The following is a 25,121-nucleotide window of genomic DNA, read 5'->3' on the forward strand; positions in this document are numbered from 1 at the left end:
AGTCTAGAATCCTCTCTTGACTCTTAGGTGTACCGGCCTTTCTCCTGGTGGGGCAGAGCCCTCCTCAGTGGCCTGTCTTCCTTCTGACTCTGCTGTTCCTATTAACGCCAGCACCTAGCTTGGGGAACTTGGCTCATCTTCGTGCTTCTGTCTGCCAGTCAGTAGTAGACTCTGGCCACTCTGCGCCCTGTCATTACTCCTGATGCTGTCCCTGAAAGTTCCTCCTCCTTCCAGCGGCGAGTCCTTCGGGCCCACATTATGTTTCTTTACTAGATTCTTAAATGGTACCCTCATCTTCAGTCTTACTTTTCAAACTAGTCTAGTTATTTTCCTTAGAACACAACACAGATCGTGCAACAGTTGTGATCATGAATTTTCAATGGTTTGCAAGTGCTGTCAAAAGGAAGCCCAAACTCCTTAACCTGCCCCTCCAGCCCCATGGACAGCTGTTGCACTGTCAGCCAACTGGTTTTCCCCATTGCTATTCACTGGTCCCTATGTTTTCCAGCTTCTGTGCCTTTGCTCTGCTGCTGGGTTCAGAAAATGGAAGGAACCATTTGAGGTCATCCATTCCAGTCTCATTTTACAGATGAGGAAACTGAGGCCCAGAGAGATTAAGTGACTGACCAGCCCACTTGCTCAGAAGTCAAGTGTGACAGGGTGCCTGGTTGGCTCAGTGGGTGGGACATGTGACTTTTTTTTTTTTTTTAAGATTTTATTTATTTTTATTTATTTATTTGACAGAGATGTCAAGTAGGCAGAGAGACAGGCAGAGAGAGAGGAGGAAGCAGGCTCGCTGCTGAGCAGAGAGGGGCATGTGACTCTTGATCTTGGGGTAGTAAGTTCAAGCCTCACTTTGGGCATAGAGATTACTTAAAAATAAAAAAATCAAGAGTGTCTAATGAAAAAGAAACTCAGGGCAGTTTAGGGTTTAACGATACCAGTGGAATCTTTCACATATGTGGAGGAAGAACTCTGATCCCTGAAAGTGTGGCTCTCCCAGCCCCAAGTGCGGCATGGCCTCCTCAGAGAAGGCTTCCTTAAGCCCCCAGGTGGGCGTCTGAACTCTCAGGCCCAGGACCTGAAACCCTGATCTGCAGGTAACTAGGTATTTATCTGCGAATTCTATTTTCCTTACTACACCGTAGGCAAACTTTTTTTTTTTTTTTTTTTGACGATTATTTGACAGAGACACAGTGAGAAAGGGTACACAATTGGGGCGAGGGGCAGAGGGAGAAGCAAGATTGCTGATGTGGGACTCGATCCCAAGACTTATGGGATCTTGACCTGAACCCACGGCAGAGGCTTAACGACTGAGCCACCCAGGCGCCCCAAAGCAAACTGTTCGATTCATCTTCGACTTTCCTCCATTCCCTTTAGAGACTCTTCCATGTGGGTGAGCAATAAACTTCTGCTGAACCGAGTTTCAGTGTGCGGTACACACTGTTGAGGAGGCAAGATTCACAAGCCCAGACACCAGCCCGGAGACCACGCACGCGAGTCCCAAATTTCCAGCTACGGCGTGCCATTTCACCTGCTGCACCTCGGCTGCTTAGACCCCAACCCCTAAGGGCGAAGGAGGTCGGTCCCCGCAGAAGGCCTGCTTGCTGCCACCCCAGAATAAGTTTCTCCAGGTCTTTCGGTGTGGTCCCTTTCCCCACCCTCCGCGCGGTGAACCGCGACGCGCGTTGGGTGACCGGTCCTGGAACGTGACTTGGCGTCGAGAGTGTACGGCTCCCCTTACCGAGGGAGGTCAGGTCCCAGTCAGGCCGCGGCCCGGCCAGCTTTCCGGGCTGGCGCGGTCACCGACCCCGGGTGGCGGCCAGGCTGGCGGAGGGCGGCGGGAAAATGACGCGAGCCTGATGGGGCGGGGTGGCGAGCGCGGCCCCCAGGGAGGCGGGGGCGCCGGAGGAACCGACAGCGACCGCAGCTGCCAGGTCGCGGGTCGGGCGAGGCCGGGGACGCGCTCCGGGGGCGGCCGGAGTGCCCACCTGCCGCCAGCGCGCACGGAGGGCGCCAGGCAGGACCTGGGCCTGGTGTGCCCGCCCAGGGGCTCCCCGTCCAGCCCCTCTCCGCCCCCGGGAGGGACAAAGGGAGGGCGGACGGCCGGGCCCGCCCCCAGCCCCAGCCCAGCCGCGGCTGCGGGAGAGAGACTGGAGGCACCACCCCAGAGCGGAGAAACCAGTTTGGCCGGTCCGGGGGTGCGAAGGGAAAAGGGCGGCCGCTGAGGACGGGCGCACGGACGCGGGGCGGGAGAAGGCGGGGGAGCCATTGGGGAGAGGCGAGAGCCAGAGGAGCCGCCGCCAAGTGGACACGCTTCCCGGGGCCCAGAGCCAGCCCCCGTGCGCCATGAAGCGCTAGCGCGGCCGCCGGGGCTGGGGCCAGGCGGTGGCGGTGGCGGTGGCGGCGGCGGCAGCGGCCAGGTGCGCAGCGAGCGCGCGGAGGGGCGCGCCCCCGGCGGATGTCCCAGCCCGGGCCAGAGAGCGCCAGGTAAGGAGGGGCGCGGCGCGGAGCCCCCAAAGTTCCCCACCCGGGGGATCCCGCGGTGTCCCACAGGTCCTCTGGCCGCCCCGGAGCGGGCGGACTCCCGGGATCCGGGATGCGGTGGCCCCAGCTGTCTGCGTCCTCCGGCTCCGGAGCCCACGGGGGTGGGATTCAGGTGGGGGCTGTAGGAAACTTGGCGGCCTCGGGGATGGAGAGGCACAGCTGGCCGGACGGGCAGCTCCCAGGAGACGTCCAGGAGGTTTCACCTGCCGGGAGAAGAGGGAACTCGCAGGTGGCGTTTAGGTTGTTTGCGTTTGCCACGCACATGTCTGGGGTTAAGCTTTAAGGGGCGAGCCAGGCAGGCTTTGCAGGCCCTTGAGGGGAGAGCCGCTGGTTTTCCTGCCGTGTCTGCCGCGCCTCTGGAAGTCTACCGTGGCCAAGTTCTGTTGGGGCCCCCTTTGGGAGCCGATGCCAACGTGTCTGAAAAAGACCTTAGGACCTCATGTACCAGGCGCACCTGCGGGGAAGGATGGAGGGCGCCTGCTGCAGGGCCAGGTACGCGCCTGGCATCTTTCGTGAGCTTTAACGCAGGTGGGGAGGTGATGGGGAAGAGGGACACTTTTCCCGGTGATGGTAGGGTCGTCTCAGCCAACTCCGGTGGCACCGCCACAGGCCGTCTCCTTCCCTTCCCAGTATGATGCCGGCCGCTGTCACTTCGCGGCTGTGCGTGCGGAGCGGCAGCTTGTCGCCGCGGAGGTCGCAGAGAATGGCGAGTGTTTCAACCCTCTGCTTCCCCCCTCCCCCACCCCGGGAAAGAAGAGCCTTCAGTTGTCCGCCCCGCTTCTCCGAGGGGTTGTGCGCGTCGGGTCCCGGAACGCGGCTGGGGAGGCGGATTGGCCACAGCTGTAGGGAGAGGACGAGAGCGCGGAGGGGATGCGGAACGCGCGGGGGGAGTTGACACGCGCGGGTCTGGGGCCCCTGGGCGGCATTTCCGCCCCGCGAGTGCCCCCCAATCCCACCTGACCCCTCCCGCCTGCCCGCGGTGCCCCCCGGCCGAGTCCAAGTCCTCGTTCAGCGCCCGCCGCCGCCGGGCTCCCTTCCCGGAAACTGCCCGCCCCGTTGGCGTGAGAAAAGATTCTCTCCCATCTTCCTGGTTGCGTTGCCTTCGGATTTCTGCCTCGACTTCTTGAGCATTGCAGGAGACCGCACGGGCGACGAGCCTGGAGATCGCCAGGCACGCAGTAGGCTATGGGCGAAGGTTGACTGCTTTTAGGAACAAAAACTGAAAATGTGTGATAAAATCTCCAGGGATGGTGAATACTAGAGTGTATAAAAAAGAGAAAGCACAAAATGTGAATTTTCACGGTCTCCAGAGCACTTTGGTGTTAGACCTAAAATGCCATTCGTTAATGTGGGCCTATTGGGGAAGGCTTTCTGTGAACGTCCTATAAATACTTTCACCGTGCCAAAGATAATGAATGCTTATTAGCTGGTTCCTTTCTGGGGGAGAAGTCCGCCTGCAATTACTCTCAGAATTTTCTTAATGACTTTCATTATGTGCTGGAGGCTTCCTTGTTGTAATTTTAGGTGAGAAACCTTAACCACTTTCTTCTTTTGCCGCTTGCTGGTGGCTGTGCTTTGGTGATTCTTGTCTGTTAGGGAGGGCCAAGTCAGGCTCTTGCGGCCTGATACTGGTGAAAGTATATGGCCATCTGTGTGAGAGCAGCTCTGCCTGTTTTCAAGCTTTGCTTCTGGCTTTTAAGGAAAATGCATGCCAGGGTGCACTTGTTCTTGGTAGTGATGGACCTAGGAGATTTTTTCTCTTTAATTTTGTTTTTAAGGGACCCCTGGGTGGCTCAATGGGCTAATCCTCTGCCTTCGGCTCAGGTCCTGATCTCCGGGTCCTGGGATGGAGCCCACATCAGGCTCTCTGCTCAGCAGGGAGCCTGCTTCCTTCTCTCTCTCTCTCTCTCTCTCTGCCTGCCTCTCTGCCTACTTGTAATCTCTCTGTCAGATAAATAAATAAAATCTTTAAAAAATTTTTTTGTTTTTAAATTGAGACTTTATTTTTTAAAAAGTTTTTTTTTTTTTTGGAAGATTTTATTTGAGAGCGATAGAGAGCACAAGCAGGGGGAGCAGGAGGCAGAGGGAGTGGGAGAAGCAGGCTCCCCACTGAGCAGGGAGCCCTGTGGGGCTCCATCCTAGGACCCTGAGATCACAACCTAAGCAGAGGGCAGATGCTTAACCTACAGATCCACGCAGGGGCCCCTAAACTGAGACTTAAAAATAATGCTCAGCATGGAGCCTGCTTGTCACTTCTCCTTCTGTTCCCCTTCCCCACCGCTTGTGCTCTTTCTCTCAAATGAATAAATACAGTCTTTAAAAATGATTTGGTAAAGCAAATGGCTTAACAAAAAAGTCTGCAGACTTAAGGCTCCATGTTTGGCCTGGATTTCAGTCTTGGGGATCTTAGCATTCATGGATGGATCACCTCCTGCTGTGAGGTGTTTCCCTGCCTAACTTTCCTTCCTTCATCTTCCTAAAGCAAGGAGTAGTGGGAAACCTGTGGATTTAGATTCCCGCAGGATTTCATTCAGTTCTTTTACTTATTTTAAGTTGTATTTCTTGTAATTTTTTATTATATTTACTTTTTATTTTTGTTTACTTATTTTTACCGATTTTCTTTCTTTATGAGAGATGGAGAGAGACAGGGAGGCAGAGGGAGACGGAGAGGAAAAAGCAGTCTCCCCACGGAGCAGAGAGCTTGATGCGGGACTCAGTCCCAGGACCCTGGGATCGTGACCTGAGCTGAAAGCAGATGCTTAACAGACTGAGCCACCCAGGCGCCCTGCCTTTACTTTTTAAATTGTCTAAACTTAGATAAATTCCTAAATTTTCTGAACCTCAATTTACCCTCCCAAAAAGTTATTATCAACTTCCTTTGGTTGTTGTTGAGAGAATTAGTGAGAGAACAGGTGAATGTCCCTTAAACATAGTAGGTGTTCTTATGTTCTTTCTTCATTAAACTGCTATTTTAAAAAGAGTATAATGCCCAGATGTTTGATGTATTTTTTAAAAAGATTTTATTTATTTGACAGCACAAGCAGGTGGGAAAGGCAGAGGTAGAGACTCTGCAGGCTTCCCACTAAGCAGGGAGCCCAATGCAGGTCTCAATCCCAGGACCCTGGGATCATGACCTGAGCCCAAGGCAGATGCTTAACCAACTGAGCCACCCAGGTGCCTGTTCGGTGTATTTTTAGTATTTTATTGCCTTGCTGGTTTGAATTCCTTTTCATAAACAACATTCATGAAATCCAGGTGATCCTTATAACTCTAGCGAGATTTGAATCTATTATTTATGTTTTCTCTTATGAATGCAGAGGTACTTGCTTTTTAGTTACTAGAACAAGTTTTGTGGGGTCCATCCATGTCACATGTGTCTAAAGAAAGGTGTTTTTAAAGTCATTTAAGTGCATAATTTTAGGTTGCTTTCGTATTTGCTTCTAGATCCCTCTTGACGGGGGGGGGGGTGCATGTGAGTTTTCAGGTGTTTGTTAGCATCTCTCAATTAGCTTAATTGTATTCACAACACCTGTAGATGTTTTGTTACTTAAGATAAAAATTAATTTGCTGCCAGGGAGTTTTAATAACACAAAAAGAAGATCGCTTATCCTTCATTTTGTTAACCAGGTTATTCCTGAATGCCTGTCCCTATGCCCAACTGAAAAGAATGCCCAATCTAAGATCTTGTCAGATCTGGTGTTAACGGAAGACTAGCACAGTGGAGGAAGAATCTAGAAAGTGTGTATGTATAATACAGTCTTTTTTTTTAAAAGATTTTATTCATTTGACAGAAAGATCACAAGTAGACAGAGAGGCAGGCAGAGAGAGAGGGGGAAGCAGGCTCCCTGCTGAGCAGAGAGCCCGATGCAGGGCTCTATCCCTGGACCCTGAGATCCTGACCTGAGCCGAAGGCAGAGGCTTAACCCAATGAGCCATCAGGCACCCCTGTGTAATACAGTCTTGTTTCTTGTTCTTATTTTTTGAAAACGGAGAAATTATCATCTGATTCTAAGAATACATTAGTATTCTCCCTAATACTTCTAAATGCATTGTGCTTTTAATTAAATACATTGTTTCCCAAACATGCCCAACAGGAAGTATGTTCCATACTGGTCCCAGGGCCCCTGGAGCCCAGAAGCTGGTGACTTTCAGGCTTCACAGTCCTTTGACCTAACTTGGAATCCAGATCTCACAGATTTCTTAGCCGCATAACCTAGGCCAAGTTACTTAATCTGTCTGGCTTCAGTTTTTTAATCTGTAACGTGGAATAATAATAACAATAATAATAATAACAACAACCTCACAATAGCAGCACCTCACAAGGTTTGTGATGAGTTCCAAATAGCAGCATGAATGCAGCGAAATATAGCTTGGCGCAGAGCTCAGTAAGACGTAGTCATTAATATTGGTATTGTGTTGGGGCGCCTAGGTGGCAAAGTCGGTGAAGCGTCTGACTCTTGGTTCTGGCTCAGGTCCTGATCTCAGGGTCATGAGATCGAGCCCTGAGGAGGGCTCCACACTCAACATGGCGTCCGCTTAAGATCCTTTCCCTCTCTTTCCCACCCCCCACCTCCCCACCCTTGCATTCTCTCTCTCTCTCTCCAAAAATTGTTTTACTGTTGTCATTGGATTGCTCAGTAAATATTCATTGCTCACCCAGCAATTGCCTTTCTCCTAGACTATGTAGGAAACAGGAATCACTTTGCTTGTTGGTATTTATTTAAAAAACATAGGGGACTGTTTGCACCAAGCCCTGGCAAGAAAGAGTCTCTTAGGATAGGGGTGAGATTCTGAACCTTCACATCCAGGATTTGACTTCTGGAGCATAGACGTTTGGGGACAGCATGAAATTCAACTGGCCTTGGTGGCCTACGGACATGCCCACTCAGTCACAGCCATGAGGTTCTGGGTGGAGGAGTCGCTTGGGCCATAGGGAGCACTCTGGGTCTCCTTTACCCCCAACCTGCTATCTTTTTCCCTCGGCCTCTGTACTTGCATTAAAAAATATATATATATTCTTCCGTGTTCAGAACCCAGGAGTTTCTGGAACTTGAGTCTTCCCAAAAGGATCTGTGCCCTCTGTGTCTCTCATTTGTGGCGCTTAGTAAGCAGTGCTAATTAGAGACCCTTGGGACGGTCCAATTCATTCATTCATTTAAAAAAATGCCTTGAGGATCTCTTCTCTAGGCTCCCTGTCCTAGGGATTACCTCCCTGCTTTGCTGAAGCCTGTGAGCATAGCAGAGGGTCTGAGTTATGGGTTTTTTGTTTTTTCTTTTTTGGCAAGAAAAGAGCCCGGGTGTTCTCTTTCCCTCTGGTCTCTGGATGTTGTCCCTCTTAGCAAGGGGAGATGGTGAGCCCAGCCCGATTCTGGCTCAGAGGCTCTGTGGTCATTAGCCATCTCCAGGCTAGTGAATTTGTACCGAAGAAGGGAGCAAGCTGGGCCAGGAAGCTGGCTCTCAGTCTGGGGAAAGGCGTGGACTCCTGATGGGGGCGGGTGGTGGGTGCTGAGGTCACCCTTGTCCTGGGGCAGTTTTTCAGTGTCAGTGGCCACCTCCCCTTCTTGGCACTGAGAATCCTGTGGTTCGGCATTGAGTACATGTGTGTCCTGACCTTTGGCTGGTGGCTTTGCTCGTTGACAGGGCTGTCCTTTATGGTTTTTGTCTCTCTGTTGTGTAGCTTTTGTTCACCAGAGTTGAGGCTTGTTTGGCTTAGAGCACTCGGTGTTTGAAATCTGTTTTCTAACCTTTTCTCGGGTTGGGGGGGAATATGCTCCTTGGATCTGGTCAGGCACCCAGTATGGTCTCCGATCGTCAGCTACGGTGGGATGGATGCATTATTTTATAAAGCACAAAGTGACTTGTACACAGATTCTCTGTGTCGTCTTGGAGTGCAGTGACCTACGGGGACCATTCTCTGAGATAGGTACAGATGACTCGTGGATCCAGAAGAAACATTTAATGTTCTCTATAAGGAAACTAATGACCGTTTGTCTTGAGTGGTTTCAGTACTCACATACATGAGAAGATGGGTCAGATTTTGTTATGTTTCGTGCTGGAAACTGTTGGCCTTACCACAGTATGAGGGAATCAACTTGTGGGCCTCTAAGCCCGGCACTGGCAAACGTTACATCAGAAATTCTGGAGGCTTATTAAGCAAGCAAAAGCAAGTGTGTAGGGTTCATCAGATGGAAGAGATTGTGGGAATTCTGTGAAAATCTGTACTCATGATCTCACCATAGTAGAGAAGTTTATTTCATGGGAATTTTGTCCGACTGTGGTCAAGTTTTGATAAAATTTGGCTTTTTAAGCCTCTGCCTTCGGCTCAGGTCATGATCCCAGGGTCCTGGGATCGAGCCCCACATCGGGCTCTCTGCTCTGCAGGGAGCCTGCTTCCTCCTCTCCCTCTGCTTGCCTTTCTGCCTACTTGTGATCTCTGTCAGATAAATTAAAAAAAATCTTTTAAAAAAAATTTGTTAAAGATTTTATTTATTTGACAGAGACACAGTGAGAGAGAGAACACATGCAGGGAAATGGGCGAGGGAGAAGCAGGCTCCCCCCACCCCAAGAGGGAGCCTACCCGGGGCTTGATCTCAGAATCCTGGGATCATGACCTGAGCGGAAGGCAGACACTCAACAACTGAGCCACCCAGGTGCCCCAAGATTTGCCGGTTTTAAATGTGAATTCAGTGGCAGTGAGCACCTTCATGATATCAGGCAGCAGTCACCACTGTCCCATTTCCAGAATTTTTTCATCATCCCATTCTCATACTGGTAACCGTTAAACAGTGGCTCCCCCTCCCCCTCCCCACAGCTCCCAGTAATCTATATTCCATTTTTTTAAAAAAGATTTTTTTTGACAGAGACATTACAAGCAGGCAGAGAGGCAGGCAGAGAGAGGGGGAAGCAGGCTCCCCGCTGAGCAGAGAGCCCAAGGTGGGGCTTCATCCCAGGAGTCTGGGATCATGACCTGAGCCGAAGGCAGAGGACTAACCCACTGAGCCACCCAGGTGCCCCTTGTTCGTAGATGTTTTTGAGATCATCTTTGAATTTGTGACACTTACCTTTCAAAGAAAGTGGCTAAGAAGGGCAGGGACGATTTCTTCCAGAACAGCTTGGAGACGAGAACCAGTGGAACCACAGCGAGGCTGGTTGCGTGGAGGGCTGTGGAGGGCACGACACGCCTCTCTTTCTCACCTGCAGCTGCTCCTAGGAAGCTGACCCATGGTGTGGCTGATACTGTGCTTGTCCCCACAGGTGTGGAAGCTCAGGAGCCCTGGCTCCACAATCTGGAAACTTCTACAGACCACAGCTGTCTTCCAGGGAGGACATTCTGTAGTAGAGAAAAAAAAAAAAAAAAAATCCTTAACTTTCCTCCAAAACTGACTTGGGTGAAAACACATGGCTTTCTTTTGTTGGAAGGAGGGTTAGCATGTGAGAGAAACTGACCTTTAAATGTTTGAAAATGGAATACTTAATAGATTGAGTTCTACCTTGGGATCAAATCCATGGTTTTCAAACACAGCTTTAAGGCCAAAGGTCAGTTATAGACTGTGGAATGGCAGAATTAGCCCATGTTGCATCTGTGTAATAATAGCAGGAGAAAAACCAGAAGCCCTTTTTAAATAATTAGATGTCAGTCTATTAGATTAAAGGTCTCTTAATCTGTATTTTCTTTTTTCTTCTTTTTTTTTTAAAGGTTTTATTTATTTATTTGACAGAGATCACAAGTAGGCAGAGAGGCAGGCAGAGAGAGAGTGAGGAGGAAGCAGGCTCTCTGCCAAGCAGAGAACCCCCCAATCCCAGGACCCTGAAATCATGACCTGAACTGAAGGCAGAGGCTTAACCCACTGAGCCACCCAGGCATCCAGTCTATATTTTCTAGAGAACAACAAACTCAGTTTATGGTCAGACTGTGAAAAATTAGCCAAAATAAGAATTTGCATGTTTTAAAAACAGGATTATTTTTTTCAAGTGAAAAAAAAATACTCAAACTAACCCCCCATACTACCATCCTTGGGTATTTTCCATCTTCCTATCCTCTGCTGGTCACAGCCACAAAAAAGGATGTTGGGGCTAACATGGCTGATGTCTCAGAGGTTGATCCTTGATTTTTTTGTCCGGCTGAACTTGATTAAGATTGTTCAGAAGTTTGTTTGCTTTTTTTATCTCCGTCTTGGGCTTCTCCCCTTATGAGAACCTCAGGCCGTGTGAGTTGGTGAATAGAAGGCATCTGATCTGTTCTTTGAGATCACTTGACCAACAGTCTTTTTGAAGCTGAAGGAAGTTTGCTCGGGCCTGTCTCCTGTTCGACTCTTGGCCTCCCTTCCTGAGTTCATGGCCAAAGAAGGACGCTCTCGGTTTCTCCTAAGGAACTTTCTGTCTCCTCCGCGGTTCCGCCTAGTGGACCCCCTTTCTTAGCCTACTGGTCTGAAACCGAGGGCTCATTTGTCCATCCTGCCGGCTGCCCAGGAGATGTTAAAAGGCACATGGTGTGTGCCAGGCACTTGGCATCTGTTTGTGAATCCGGTCAATGAAGAGACACTCTTCGTGGGCTCACCTTCTGGAGCGCGGAGAGAAACAGTAGATACTAAAGGTAGTCAGCGGGTATGATGTGGCCTGTGTGACGATAAGTACCGGGGAGGGGCGGGATGAACAGCAAGCTGGACAGCGTAGACGGGCCTGGAGGAGGGGATGGAGAGAACAGGATGCCGTTGTCACGTGGAGAAGGTGACATTTGAGCAAAGACTCCGCAGGGACGGGGGAACCTTGAAGATCTGGGAACAGAGTGTCCCTAAAGGCAGAGGGGACCAGTTTCTCTGGGCAGACGCCCTAATGGGCAGGTGCTCGGTTCCTGATTGGTCTGATGAAGCCCATGAGCAGGTGGTTGGCTGTTCCTCAAGCCATGAGTGAGGAGGGGCGTGGGAGGAGAAGCCAGGAGCAGCGGGAGGGGGAGCCCCACCATGCAGGGCTTTCTGGGGGTAGAAGGACTTGGCTTGGATGTTTTGACGTTGTGCAGGACTCGGGGGTGGTTGGTGCGGAATGTTGCCCAGTGGAGTAGTGTGATCTGTGGTCCGGTTGCGTTTTGAAAGGGTCATTCTGGTTGCTGTGCTGGGATTGGGGTGGTGGTGGGGTGGTCCTAGGCAGGGAGACCAGGCGGGAAGCTGACCCGGGTGAGCCGTGGTGGAGGCTGGGACCTGGGTGAGTCTCTGTGCAGGAGAGAGTTGTGGATCTTCGAAAAGGCAGAGCCAACAGGATTTCCGGACGGATTGGCCGTGGGGCGTTAGAGAGGAGCCAAAGATAACTTTCTTGGCAGAACCTGGGTTGCAGACGGAAATCTTGAGTTTCAGAATGCTGTAAACTCAGTGGGCTGTGGTATAAAGAGGCTCTTCAGAAATATGCATATTTATGTAAAATCTTGGTCCAGAGAGCTTTACCTTTGTTTATCTTCAGAGCCCGTCTTCTTGCTTTTGGAGGGGGGTGGGGGGAGACTGGTGTTAGAAAAAGGCAATGGTTTGCACAAAGCAGAGGCCTTTCCTGGAAGGCAGATGGTCTGTAATCCACAGGGTTTGCGGGGCTGGGGGCCCTGTGCTGCTGGAGGGAGGCGGCGGCCTCTCCTGGGCTGCTGCTGATGGTGCTGGCCCCTTGTTGTGCGTCTCCTCCTCAGGAAGACAAGCTCTTCCCACCCCGCAGATGCAGGCAGGCCTCCTTCCTCTCCAGCCACATGTTGTCTTTTTTTTTTTTTTTTTTTTTTTGGAGAGTGAGAGCAAGCAGGGCTGGGGGGCGTGGACAGAGAAACTCTTGAGCAGACTCCCCGCGCAGTGTGGAGCCCGAGGTGGGGCTCGATCTCCACCAGCCCACCCCCCCAGGTCATGACTTGAGCAGAAACCCAGAGTCAGAGGCTTAACCAACTGAGCCACCCAGCACCCCCCACCCCACGTGGTCTTTTTCTTAAGCAGCTTTGTGGAGATAAATTTCAAGTACCTATAATTCATCCTTTTAACGTGTTTGGTCTGGTGGTTTTTAGGATATTCACTGAGTTGTGCAGCCATCACCACAGTCTGTTGTGGAACCTTTTCATCTCTCCAAAAAAGAGGTCCTGTGCTGGTTAGTGGTGGCTCCTGCTCCTTCCTCCGCTAGGCTCCTGGCGAGGTCCAGTCTGCGTTCCCCACTCTGGACTCTGTGTATTTGCCTATCTGGACATTTTGCATAAACAGAATCCTACAACATCTGTTCTTCTGTGTGTGACTCCTCTTAGCAGAATGTTTTCTTTTGTTAAAGACTTTTAATTTATTTATTCGAGAGCGCAAGAGAACGAGGGAGCGTGGGGGTAGGAGCAGAGCGACAGGGACAAGCTGACGGCGCTAAGCATGGAGCCTGACTCGGGGTTCGATCTCCTGTCCCTGAGGTTGTGACCTGAGCCCAAACCAAGAGTTGGATGTTTAAGTGACTGAGTCGTCCCCCCCCCCCCCCCCCCCCCCCGCCCCGCACCCTGCCCTGGGCGCCCCTGAGCAGAGATATCCGCATTGTAACATTTATCTGTACTTAATTCCTTTTCCTTGCTGAATATACCAGTTACTTTTGCACGTGATGCGTTCTTGAAAAAAGACACAGGAAATGGAAATGTTAGTCATGAACAGATCAACTGACATGTTACAGAGGGAATTGTTTGTGCCCAGAGAGCTAAGTGTGTATGTGTATATGCATGTGTGAGTGCACACACACACACACACACACGCATACACATGCATCCAGTGCGTTAATTTGTTCTCTTTCACAGTTGACAAATGCGTGGAATCTGTGGTTGCAGACCATGGCTTTCTGGTGTCCTCATGATTTTCTTTCATTGAATGATTCAACGATTACTTATTGCATGCCCTCTACACTCCAGAGCCTGTGCCAGGAAATGCTCGCTAATAGAAGGATGAACAAAACACACATGTCCTCCTCTTCGTGGAGCTTACAAGAGTCGTTAGGGGTGGGGTGGCAAGACGACATATTAAATAAAATATTGAACAAAGGAAATAGGAAACAAACTGATCTTAGAATTGCCATCTGTGATAAACACTTGAAGGAAAAGAAGACACTCTTTTTTTTTTTTTTTTTTTTTAAGATTTTATTTGACAGAGAGGCAGGCAGAGATGGGGGGAAGCAGGCTCCTGCTGAGCGGAGAGCCCGATGCGGGGCTTGATCCCAGGACCCCGAGATCATGACCTGAGCCAGAGGCAGAGGCTTAACCCACTGAGCCACCCAGGTGCCCCATAAAATAAGACACTCTTAAAAGAATAATGGGATCCTACTTAAAAATGGCCCCAGAGGAACCTGGATGGGCTGTTGATGGATGAGTGGATAAAAAAATATTGTATATCCATACAGTGGAATGTTACTCAGTCTTTCAAAAGGAATGAAACTCTGACACTGTACCATGAGTGAAACTTAAAGACCTTGTCCTGGGTTAAATAAGCCAAACTCAAAAGGACCAGTATGGTATGTACCATAGAATGAGGGGTACCTGGAATAGTCAAGTTCACAGAAATGGAAAGTAGAACAGTGCTTCCTAGGGGCAGGGGAAGGGGGAATGGGGAATTACTGTTTAATAAGCATTTCAGTTTGGGATGATGAAAAAATTCTGGAGCTGGGTGATGGTCATAGTGGCACAACAGTGCAAGGTGAATGTACTTAGTATCACTGAACTGTACTCTTAAAAATAGTTAAAACAGTAAATTTTTGTTCCATGATTTAACCACGATTAAAAAAAAATAGCCTAGGAGTGTCTCTTGGAGGAGATTATACTTGGGTTGAGACCTGAAGGATGAGAAGCACCAGTAAAGACTTCCCGTGGTTCAGCTGATGGGAAGGGCATGTGCAAAGACCCTGTGGTGAGCGCTCAGTTTGTGTTCTAGGAGCTGTGAGAAGGCCAGAATAGCTGGGGGAGGTCATGGTGAGGCCAAGAAGTGTAAAATGAGGTAGGCAGGGACCAAGCTGATGGGAGGGCCTTTAAGTATTTTTAAGCAGCAGAGTGACATGATTTGATTTCTGATTTCAGTAGGTAACTGAGACTGTGATGTGCGGAATGCATTTGGGGGGCAGGAAAGCAGTTGGATGTCCGTAAGGGAGATGATGGAGGCTCCGTGAGGACCAGGGTGACCAGAGTGGAGATGAGACGTGGAGGGTTAGGAGCAGTATTTGAGAGGTGGGGTCTTGGTCTTGTGTGGATCAGATTTGAGGAGCTCCTAGAAGGAAGTGTCTGGTGAGGCTCAGATTTCTAATGTAAGCAACTTAAGATTATGACCTCAGAGGCAGAGGAGCAGGCAGGAAGGGGAAGAGTTTAGCTTCCGTCATGTTCAGTTCTAGTGGCTGGGACACCCAGGTCAAGCTTAGATAGGTTCAGAAAGCTTGGCTGGAGACACGTAACTCTGGGAACTGGAGGTGTGAAGGTGAGTTTCTGGAGGTCCACAGGGACGTTGGAGAGCCTGTGAAACTGGTACATCCTAATCCTCAGGGTCAGGCTTTTAATTTTGATAGGTTTTTGTGAAATCATACATTCAGCCTTTTTTTTTTTTTAAAGTAATAAAGCATTTACATTTGAGCAAAAAAAAAAAAAAAAAAAAAAAATCCAAGCACGTGTACATAGGCACTGGCCCTGCTTTATGGATAAAGAGGAGATGGAGGGCTGATGCAATATTGTCTAATACACAGAACAACTGTGCACACACCAAAATGTTTATCAAATGCAGGAAAGGGCCAGTTTGTTTTGAATGGGGACTTGATAAAGTCACCGGATTTCTCAGATAGTCAGGCATTTAAATTGTGTGGTGTTATGTATTTACTGGCCTCTTTTTGCAAGTGAAGGAGCTATAACCTGCCAGAGACCTCAAAAACTGGAAGTTAAAAAACAAAAACAAAAACAAACCCCTGGAAGTTGAGCTGTGTTTTCTCAGCTCCCAAGGTGAGGGTTCTTTCAAGAACCTCACAGCTGTGTTAGAAAGCATTACAAAGGACCCAGAAGTTGGTTAGCCAATGAAAATACAGGGTGCACAGTTACATTTGAATCTCAGATGAACAGCAAACAAACAAACAAAAATTAGCATAAGTATATCCCATGTAGCATTTGGGACATACTTATACAAAAAAAATTTTTGTCTCTGAAATTCAGATTTAACTGCACGTCCTGCATTTTATTTAGAAACACTACCCAGAATTGAACTTTTGGAACACAAAGATGTTTGCAATTTAAGGATAACTTGTGTTTTTGAAAATTGGGGGATTGAGTGGGAGGAGGGTTGATTTACTTGTTCTCTCAAAATGGCTGTGTTGTGTTACTTACCCGGTCTTTGAATATTCATTATTTGTAATAAACAGCAGCCTGGTGTTGGGGAAAGGCCTTGGAGTCAGGAGATGTCTGATCTGGCCAAGTCACTGACCAGTGCTTTGACCTTGGCTAGTAATAACATACTGTATATTTTTAGGCCACTTCGTTGCTTTGAAGTCATCTCACTTGGCAGTTATTTGGCTGGATGGTATCCCCATGGACCAGAAGAGCGACACAAGGGAGAGCATGGTCTGGGTGGACGGTCTCAGGCTGGAGCTGGGCTAGGACCCTCTTTGCCACTTTGAGTTCAGTGGTGTCAATTAATTTTCAAAGTTCCCATTTCCTGTGCTTCCTGTTACGCCCATACATGTGGTAGCGTATCTTCCTGATGTCCTCCTCTGCACAGTCTCCTATGCCATAAGATTCCAACTTTTAAAAGTTACATGGTGGGCGTAATTTCAAGCTGTAAGTTAAGACAATGAAGCATATGCCACTTTGGCAGTCAGGGGCTGCCTCCCTGTACGTTGTCCTTCCTCTGATGGAGTCAGTAGTATCTGACGAGCCTGAGGGGCCACTATGTTGCAACTGAAAGCTTAGTTTCTTAGATGAGGCATTGCCGTAATAACAATGATGCTTGTTGGGATTTTTGAAATCCTGATACTTAAAGTGTACCAGTCCCAGTGGATACCTCTGATACCTATAGACCCAGATGTGGATATTCTATATTTCGGGGAGTTCTTCCTGTTCTTTTTGGAATTTACTGTTGTTATATGCAGCCAGTGCTAACCACAGCTCCTGGCACACAGTAGGAACTCAACAATGTGTTGAGTGAGCGATTATAATGGACCCTATTCCTTGAGGACAGCTGTGAAGGCCATTACTTTCACTTTTCATGCTGACTTAGAGAGCTGTAGCAGTGTTAGAATTAGTGCTTAGTCTCCACATATTTAATGTGTAGTGGGAGAATCATACAAAAACCTATTTCAGGTACAAGGAATTAATGGTTTTCATACAAGGTAAGAAAAAAGAAACCGCCTTTGCAGTAGGTTCTGTCTTGTTTCATCCCATATTCACTTTGATGAAGTATTTTTTATGTTTACCCGACAAATACCATAAACCTACCTTCAGAAGGTTTATCAAATTTTAAATGAGGCCTTTTTGTTTTAAATAGGGTTTTTTCTGTATTTTGAGAAGTTTTTAATCTACAGAAAAAGAGTTCCAACATTCTAGTCACTCAAGTTTGACCAGAATTTAGAGCATCTTTTTTAAAAGTTAAAAATCAGTAAAGCTGTGCAGTTTGTAAGGCACGACTTCAGTTTTGAAGAGGAAGTTCCCAGCAAAGATCCAGCCAGAATAACAAAAGGAAATCTAGAGTGCATCCCACACTACCCAGCCTCGGTGTTCTGGTGGGATTTTATGCTTACTTTTTATCAGATGAAGTTCTATTTTATTTATAGGTTCCTTTGCATGTGTCCTGAGGAAATCAGTAAGCATAATATGGCTTTGATTGTACTTGTTAGAGGACTAAGGGAGCATACATGTTGGTGACTGTTGTAAGAACCAAGGTACATTCGATTATAAAGTAACATTTTGTTTGCTGCATTGTCTTAGGAATGGCACAGTGATTTTCAGTCTAGAGGACCCTTAGGATTTGTTAATATCAAAAAGTTCATTGTCTTCAAATTTTTATGTTAGCATACTTCAAAGGGGCAGCTGGGTGGCTCAGTTGTTATTTGTCTGCCTTGAGCTCAGGTCCTGACCCTGGGGTCCTGGGATCAAGCCCCACATCCGGCTCCCTGCTCAGTGGGGAGCCTGCTTCTCCCTCTGCCACTCCCCCTGCCTGTGTTCTCTCTCTCTGTCAAAAAATAAATAAAACCTTAAAAAAATAGTTCAAATCTTTCAAAACAATGTATTTTTTAAAGATTGTATTTATTTCTTCGAGAGAGAGCAAGCGGGGGTACAGGGAGGCATACAAGAGGGCTGTGTCTGGAGCATGGAGCCAGATGCTAGGTTAGATCAGATCCGGATCCTGGGATCATGACCCAAGTTCAACTGACTGAGCCACCCAGGCACCCCCCAAACAATACTTTTATCCTAACATCCTGGTGGCTAGTTCTTCTGTACTTTAGAATTTGTCTGATTAAGCTCTAAGTGGTTAGGGATCTTTTTTTCTGTCCCAAAGGGTTCAGTCGACGTTATCTCCTAGATCTGGTTGTTTTTTAACCCCTTGTACTAAACAAAGATAATAGTATCTCTCCTTTGACTGTTGATTTTTTTTTTCTTTTTATAAAACTCCCTATAATATTTTTGGGGGTTCCTAGTTTACATGAACCTTTAGATGACCACATATATTATTGAAATGAAGGCTCTTAGATTAGAGGCTACCCCCCAAAATTCCCAGCTCTTTCTCCCTATTTATGTTAAATTTAACTGGATCCTTTCCTCCCCGACCTCTGCCCACATTGGTCTCCACTTAGCAGGTGACCCTGAGATTTCTGTTTTATTTCTTTGCTTATTTCCTGGACCAGTGCGGGTCCCATCTTTATTTATTTTCTTTAAAGATTTTTATTTATTTATTTGACGGGGAGAGAGAGCGAGCATGCACAAGCAGGGGGAGTAGGAGGGAGAGGGAGAAGCAGGCTCTCCATTGCACAGGGAGCCCAACACGGGGCTCAGTCCCAGGAACCTGAGATCATGACCTGATCCAAAGGCAGACACTCAACCGACTGAGCCACCCAGGTACCCCAGGTCCCATCTTTAGACCAACTGAGCAGCCTACATTTGCCCATATCCTTAGTGGCGAAATTAAAATGGCAGAGTGATTAGTACTTGATAATCCGAGGTTGTGATAGACTCTTCTTAAGATTTTGTTTTTTTTAAGTCATCTCCACACCCAGTGTGGGGCTCAAACTCATAACCCTGAGATCGAAAGTCGTACCCTCTGCGGACTGAGCCAGCCAGCTGCTGCTATGACAGACTCTTAAAAAGCCCAAGCTATTGTCTAAGGAGGAAAGCATTTAATGCAAAAAGAAAAAGGCTGACAATGATATATTTGATCATTAATATGCTTTCAATAAGAAAGGAATGTTTTCATTCCTAAGTTAATGGTGCAGTTGCTTCTGCTAATGTTACCTGATAAGAGATGTCATTTCCCTCTTAGCTGGAATTCTAATAGGACAGAGCACACTCCTCTGTCTGAGGTCTCTGCCTGTGCCTTGTTCTTTGTCTGTGACTCCCATACACCCCACATACTTGCGGATCAGGAGCTACTTCCTCCTTGAAGACTTCCTGATTCTCCAACCTCCCCGGTCAAAGTGAGGGGCCCCTCCTCTGTTCTGGTCACTATCTGTACATTCCTGACCCAGATCTCACCATCTCAGAGGTGGTAGCTAGCTTTTATTTCCTGTGCGAACTCCACTTGATCTAGGGGTAGTTACCTAAACTCTGCTTTTCAAAAAAATGGTCCTAAAGCAGCAGCTGCAGACTTCCCGAATTAGAAGCTTGGGAAGCAGAACCCCGCCATCTGTGTCTGAACGGAACTTTCACATGATTCGGACACCTGCTCCAGGTTGAGGACCACTGCCCTGGAAGTTTTTGGTGAGTAGGATTCTGAAGTCACGTCTGGCTGTGGCAGGGAAGGGTATGCTAAGATTTCTTAGTGACCTCCATCACCTTGAGCAAGTGAGAAGCAGGACAGATGGGGCTTGGGCAGTGCCATCCTGAACTGTCGTGTAATCGCTGGTCGGTCTGTCTTTGCACCAGGCTGTCACCTGCCTGAGAAGAGCCTGTTTAGCGATCACTGATGTAATCCGTCCCCCATCATGGTGCTTACTGGAATCAGCAGCTCTGTAAGGATAAGGACCTAAGGACCGTGGCAGAGTCAGACCTATGCACTTCTCCACACTGAGGGTCACTGGAATCAGCTGCTGTTATTCAAAGATGCTCTCTGAGAGCAGGTGTTTAAGTTGGTTGTTGTGGCCATGACCCTGGGGTCAGAAGAACCCCCTGTGGCCTGATCGAGTAAACTTTATGGCTTCATTCCTTTAGTAAGGTGCCAGAAGAGAATAACCACATTCTTGGACCTTATGACTTCTTAAAATAGTCACAAACAAAAATTGGTATTTTAAGATTTTTTAGCACTAACTTCTGGTGCATATTATCATCCTTTGCAAATGCCACAAAATACCGGGGATTATTTTTAGTTCGCTCCTACCTGGGGAAGTGGACTCTTGTGATATCTTGGTTTGGGTAGGAGATCTTTTTACCGGTGATACTTGGAGGCTTATAGCCCATTCCATCACTCTGAGCTATAAAATACTTGCATACAAGGGAAAAAGAGCTCCCACCAAGATTCACTCACTGTTTGGGGTTCTGTGTTTATTATCAAAAGACAATAAAGCCAAAAGGTTTTCAAGATCTGCGGACCCTGTTGGGCTTAGTACAACTACAATTGTTTCTTTCTAGATAGAGCAAGGTCAAGCTTAGGAGTAGCTCTGGTTTTACTCAGTGAATTCTAGGTGCTTGTCCACAAAGCCAGAACATGAGAAAGGTGCAGGAGCTTGTGGAACTCTTCCCCTGGGTGGGCTGTGGACTTTCAAGACCAAAATCTGGCACCATCTTTATTAGAGATGGTGGAAGCATCCCTAACCTAATCAACTGGGGCGATTTGGGGTCCTAAGGGGATGTTTTAGGTTGTCGCAACTGAGGGGGTGCTGCTAACATTTAGAAACACCCCAGGAGGCTGCTAAACATCCCATGATGCCCAGGACCACTTCCCCAATGAGACATCCCGCCCGAAATGTACAGTGCCGGGCTGGGGCAATCTTAACCCGACCCCTTGGACTGGAGTCCTCTGAGAATGCCGGGTCCCAGGACTCCCTCCCCGCGTGCTTCTGCCTCCCTGAGGGAATCTGCTCAGTTTCAGTGGCCTTCAGTGCTGTTAACACACCAGCTCCTGCGGGTCTCTGCCTGCCAGCCTGTCCTCTCCGCTCTCCGGGTCTCCAGACGGTTCTGACCACCGCCCCCCACAACCCCCAGCTGGTTTAGAAGGACTCCTCTCCAGCTGGTGCTAAAGCCAGGCACCTGGACTTGAACCATGACCTCTTCCTCCTCCACATTGCACCAACCCGACCTCCATTTCCTTTTTTTTTTTTTTTAAAGATTTTAGTTATTTATTTGAGATAGAGCAAGCATGAGGGGGGTGGGTAAGGCAGAGGGAGAGGGAGAAGCGGACTCCTCTCTGAGCAAGGAGCCTGATGAGGGACTCAATATTAGGACCTTGGGATCATGACCTGAGCCAAAGGTAGACACTTAACGGACGGAGCCCCCCAGGCGCCCTGCGACCCCCGTTTCCAGTCCACCTGTTAGGTCTGCTGCTTCTACCTCCACGAGACCTTGAGTCTACCTGATTGTGTCCACTGCCTCCCCCTTGTTCAAGCCACCACCACCCTCCTCCTGAGCTCCCCTCCCCGCCAGGAGCCCCCTTCGCTGATGTCTCCATTCCCAGTCCAGAGCGCCGCTCGGGTCCCAGAGCACATCTGTGCCCAGCTCTGAAATTGTCTGTGGTTCCTCATGGCACTGATAACATTTACCTCCTTCCTGTGGCTTAGCAGGTCCAGCCTGCAACCCCCTGCCAGTTTCACTCTTGTCCTGCTTCAGCCTCTGGAGCACGATGGCCCTTTCCTGTCTCAGGACCTGCACATTTGTTGCCTTCTCACCTGAAAAGTTCTTCCCCACAAGGGCTCCTTATCTTTTGCTTTTGGGGCTCAAGTTCATTTCATCGGAGCATTCTCTGATCACCCCTCGTAAAAGTAGGTCCCCCTTGCTGCTTCTCGTCCCTTCAGTTGCTTGTGGGTTCTTTGGTGTGCGGCTCCCTGAGGATGGAAGCTTCCAGAGAAGCGGCCACATCTGTCCTGCTCTGTGCGGCTCAGTGGCGGACGGAATGGCTGCGGCTTGGTGTTTGATCACTATCTGTGGGATGTTAGTGGGATTGGCTGCTGCCTGGGTGGCCGGGTGAGTGAAGGGAGACCAGCCTGCAGGGGTGAGGGGGCACAGAGAAGGGAGTTACTCAGGTCAGGGGTGTTCAGGAAGCTTCCCAAGAGGGCGTTTAAACTGGAGGACATTCTTGAAGAATGACTGGGGGTTCCAATTGGGTGGGGAAAATACTTTAAAGTAAAGGGAGCGTAAAGCAGCTCTGGCCTCTGAGACGCCCACAGCCACCCAGAAAAGTGGCTACTTCGACAGTGTAGACCAGTCTTCTCAAACGTGAATGCGTATACGATCTCTTAGGGAATCTTGTGAAAATGTAGATTCAGGATTGGTTGGAGGTGAAATTGTGCAACTCTCCCAAGCTCTGGGCGATGCCGGGGCTGCCGGTCTGCAGGCACAGAGGCTGGGCAGGACCCGCTTATTGTTGAAAGGACAGCAGCTCTATCCTTATGGGCCCTTTGATAAAGGGTGGAAGACATGGCTTCCATATTTTCTCTGAAATTTTTCTTCTGGACTTTTCTGTGGAACAAGGAGACATCTGATGGCTTCATTTTAGGCAGCATCTTCCAGCTGTAACTTGATAAATTTGAAATTCCTATTCCCCGGGCCTTCCAGTGTCATTAAGGAAGTGCACATATAAACATAGTTGTTTCTGAGCCCCGAAGTTCTGTCCTGTTACCTGTTGTCAAAGGACCACAGCAAGCAGGTTGGCACTTTGTTAGGTACCAGGCCCGTAAGTATTACCTGTCCTGCGTTCCCCCAGGTGCGTTCCCCTGTAATCTGCACCTTGTCTGTTTCACGGCTTCTCCACAGCACGTCTGTGACTTGGACGCTCTGTTCTCTGCTACTTCTGGGCAATCGCCCTGCTCCCTATCAGCCTGTGCATCTTTAAAAAAAAAAACTAGTATTAACCCGGGCCAGTCATCATTCGGAGGGTCAATCTGTTTTCCTGAAAGAACCCCCTCATAGTCCAGACTGAAACAAAGGATTCCCTGTTACCCGGAGCCTGTGTCAAGTGTGTGAACCAGCAGTGACTGGGGAGTTGTCTGTGGGGGGTGTTCAGTCTTCTTGGGGTTGTAATAAATGAAGATCTTCAACTCAGCTGCACATTGGAGTCACCTGGGGAGCATCAGCTGTATTGATGCCCCGAGTCTCCCACGTGGTGGTGGTGGTGGGGGGGAGGTGGGGGGAACTGAGCGCTGGGAGTCGCCCAGGTGGGGTACATCTAGGGGTTTCCAGTGCATAGTGGAGGCAGAGAATTGCCTGGAAAGTAGACACGGGAGAAGTCTGCCCTCTATGGGATGTCTTTTAGTGCGTCTGAAGTTCACAGGGGCTCATGGAAATGCCGGGGTATCGGCCTATGGGGGAAGGGATTGAAATCCATGAGCCGCATCACTCGGGCTCAGGGCTGGGTTCTGTGATTGCAGCAGCTGTGGGCAGCCTTGATGGGGTCCCAGCCTCAGCTCACGTCGGTGTTGGGATTTGCTGATGACAAAATACTTTCACCTGCAGTATCTTCAGGTCACAAGAATCTTTTTTTTTTTTAAAAGATTTTATTTATTGATTGATTTGAGAGAGAGAGATCACAAGCAGGCAGAGAGACAGGCAGAGAGGGGGGGAAGCAGGCTCCCAGCTGAGCAGAGAGCCCGATGTGGGGCTTGATCCCAGGACCCTGAGACCACCACCTGGGCTAAAGGCGAAGGCCCTACCCACTGAGCCACCCAGGCGCCCCCAGGTCACAAGAATTCTAAAGAGAGGGCAGGCTGCCTTTGCCCCATCCTTTCCTCGAGGGACACAATTCTTTGTCATCGGAGATTCCCCTGTGGTGTTGTCCTGGGCCTGGAGCCCCTCCCAGGCTGCGTTAGGGACCAGGCTCCCAAGGCAGCCGGAGCATCTCCTGGCACTTCCCGTATTGAACTGTAAGAATATGTGATGGCTTCTCCCCTTTTAAGGGTCATGATCACTGTAGCCCCTTCACCCAAAGGGTCTGTAACCCAGCAGGCAGTCACTAACTGATGATTTCTTTCATCCATCCGTCACTGCTTTCCAGTTGGGGACACAGGGTGCAGGGAGATGAAATACAGTCCAGCGCTCACCTCCCCTAACCTTTCAGAGCCCCAGATTCCTATCACAAAATTTTCTCTGACATCCCTTATAGCTCTGAAACAGGTGGTTCTGTTTTATCATTTTAACTCTTCATTGCAAAAACTCAACAGAGCTCTCCAGGCGAGTATGAAACAGTCTTAAGAAGATAGAGTACAGGTATGATGGGCAGGAGCAGAAATTCCTGTGTCCCTTCAGCCTGGACCAGGGACCCAGCCCCGCGGGAGGTTGAGAAAGTGGAAACTCCAGGGTCAGACCCTTTTAGGACCTTCCCCAAGTGATTCTGATGTAAACCAACTGGTGTTCGAGGGTCTCTTTGGTTCTTCTGGAGGTTACTCCCATCTGACCAGCAGTGGTTACATGAATGGACCTCAAGTCCATTTTTATGAATTCTAAACAGCTGGTCGACCCCCAGCAGCCCCATTGGGCCCTGGCCAGCGACATGCGTCGTGCACACGTCGCTGAGACCAGCAAGGGGCCTTCTGTCCAGATCATGAGGGAGTCAGGGACGTGGCTGCTTACACCTGACTCTTGACCCCCTAGACATCACTTCCTAATCAGGGTGAGGTGAGGGGTGGGTGTGGGCAAACAGAAGAGAGGAGGACCTGGGAAACCACAGACATCTTCCTCCTCTTGGGTAAAACTAAGCCTTGCAGCTTAGTTTGCATAGTGTACAATATTGATTGCAAGGCAGCCCCTTTGGCTAAAGCCAGTGAGAAGATTTTGAGGCTTGGGGTGCCAGGGTGGCTCGGTCCGTTGAGCAGCTCACTCTTGGTTTCCACTCTGGTCATGATCTCAGGGTTCTGGAGTAGAGCCCTGCATCCGGGCTCTGCGCTCGGCGGGGAGTCTGTTAGAAATTATCTCCCTCCCTTTCCCTCTATCCCCCTCACCACCACCACCCCAATTTTCTCAGGCATGCCCTCTCTTCCCTCTTTCTACAATAAATAAATCTTAAAAGATTTTAAGGGTTGTAAAATGGGATCCTTTCTCTGGCCTTGTGTGTGACTGGCAAACGATTGAAAATTCACATTGCTGATGTAATTTTGACTCTCTCCGCCCCAACACACACCTTCCCAGAAGTCCTCTTTTTCTTGGTCTCTGCACCCCCCCCACCACCAGCTCGGAATGGAAGGCAGCCTACCAGTGCTGAGCAGTGTGGTAAGATCTGACTCCT

At 49.0% G+C, this 25,121-nt stretch overlaps 1 protein-coding gene across 1 annotated transcript in view; it reads left to right on the top strand.

The window, feature by feature from the left end:
* Nucleotides 1-2,415: 2,415 nt before the first annotated feature.
* ATP8B1 (ATPase phospholipid transporting 8B1) overlaps nt 2,416-25,121 on the top strand; it is a 122,870-nt gene continuing 100,164 nt past the window's right edge. The window contains exon 1 of the mRNA XM_032309129.1: nt 2,416-2,490. The gene's annotated coding sequence lies outside the window, so the exon portion shown is untranslated. The remainder of the gene's footprint in view (nt 2,491-25,121) is intronic.

This window comes from Mustela erminea, chromosome 13, assembly GCF_009829155.1.
Source record: "Mustela erminea isolate mMusErm1 chromosome 13, mMusErm1.Pri, whole genome shotgun sequence".
Taxonomy (NCBI): domain Eukaryota; kingdom Metazoa; phylum Chordata; class Mammalia; order Carnivora; family Mustelidae; genus Mustela; species Mustela erminea.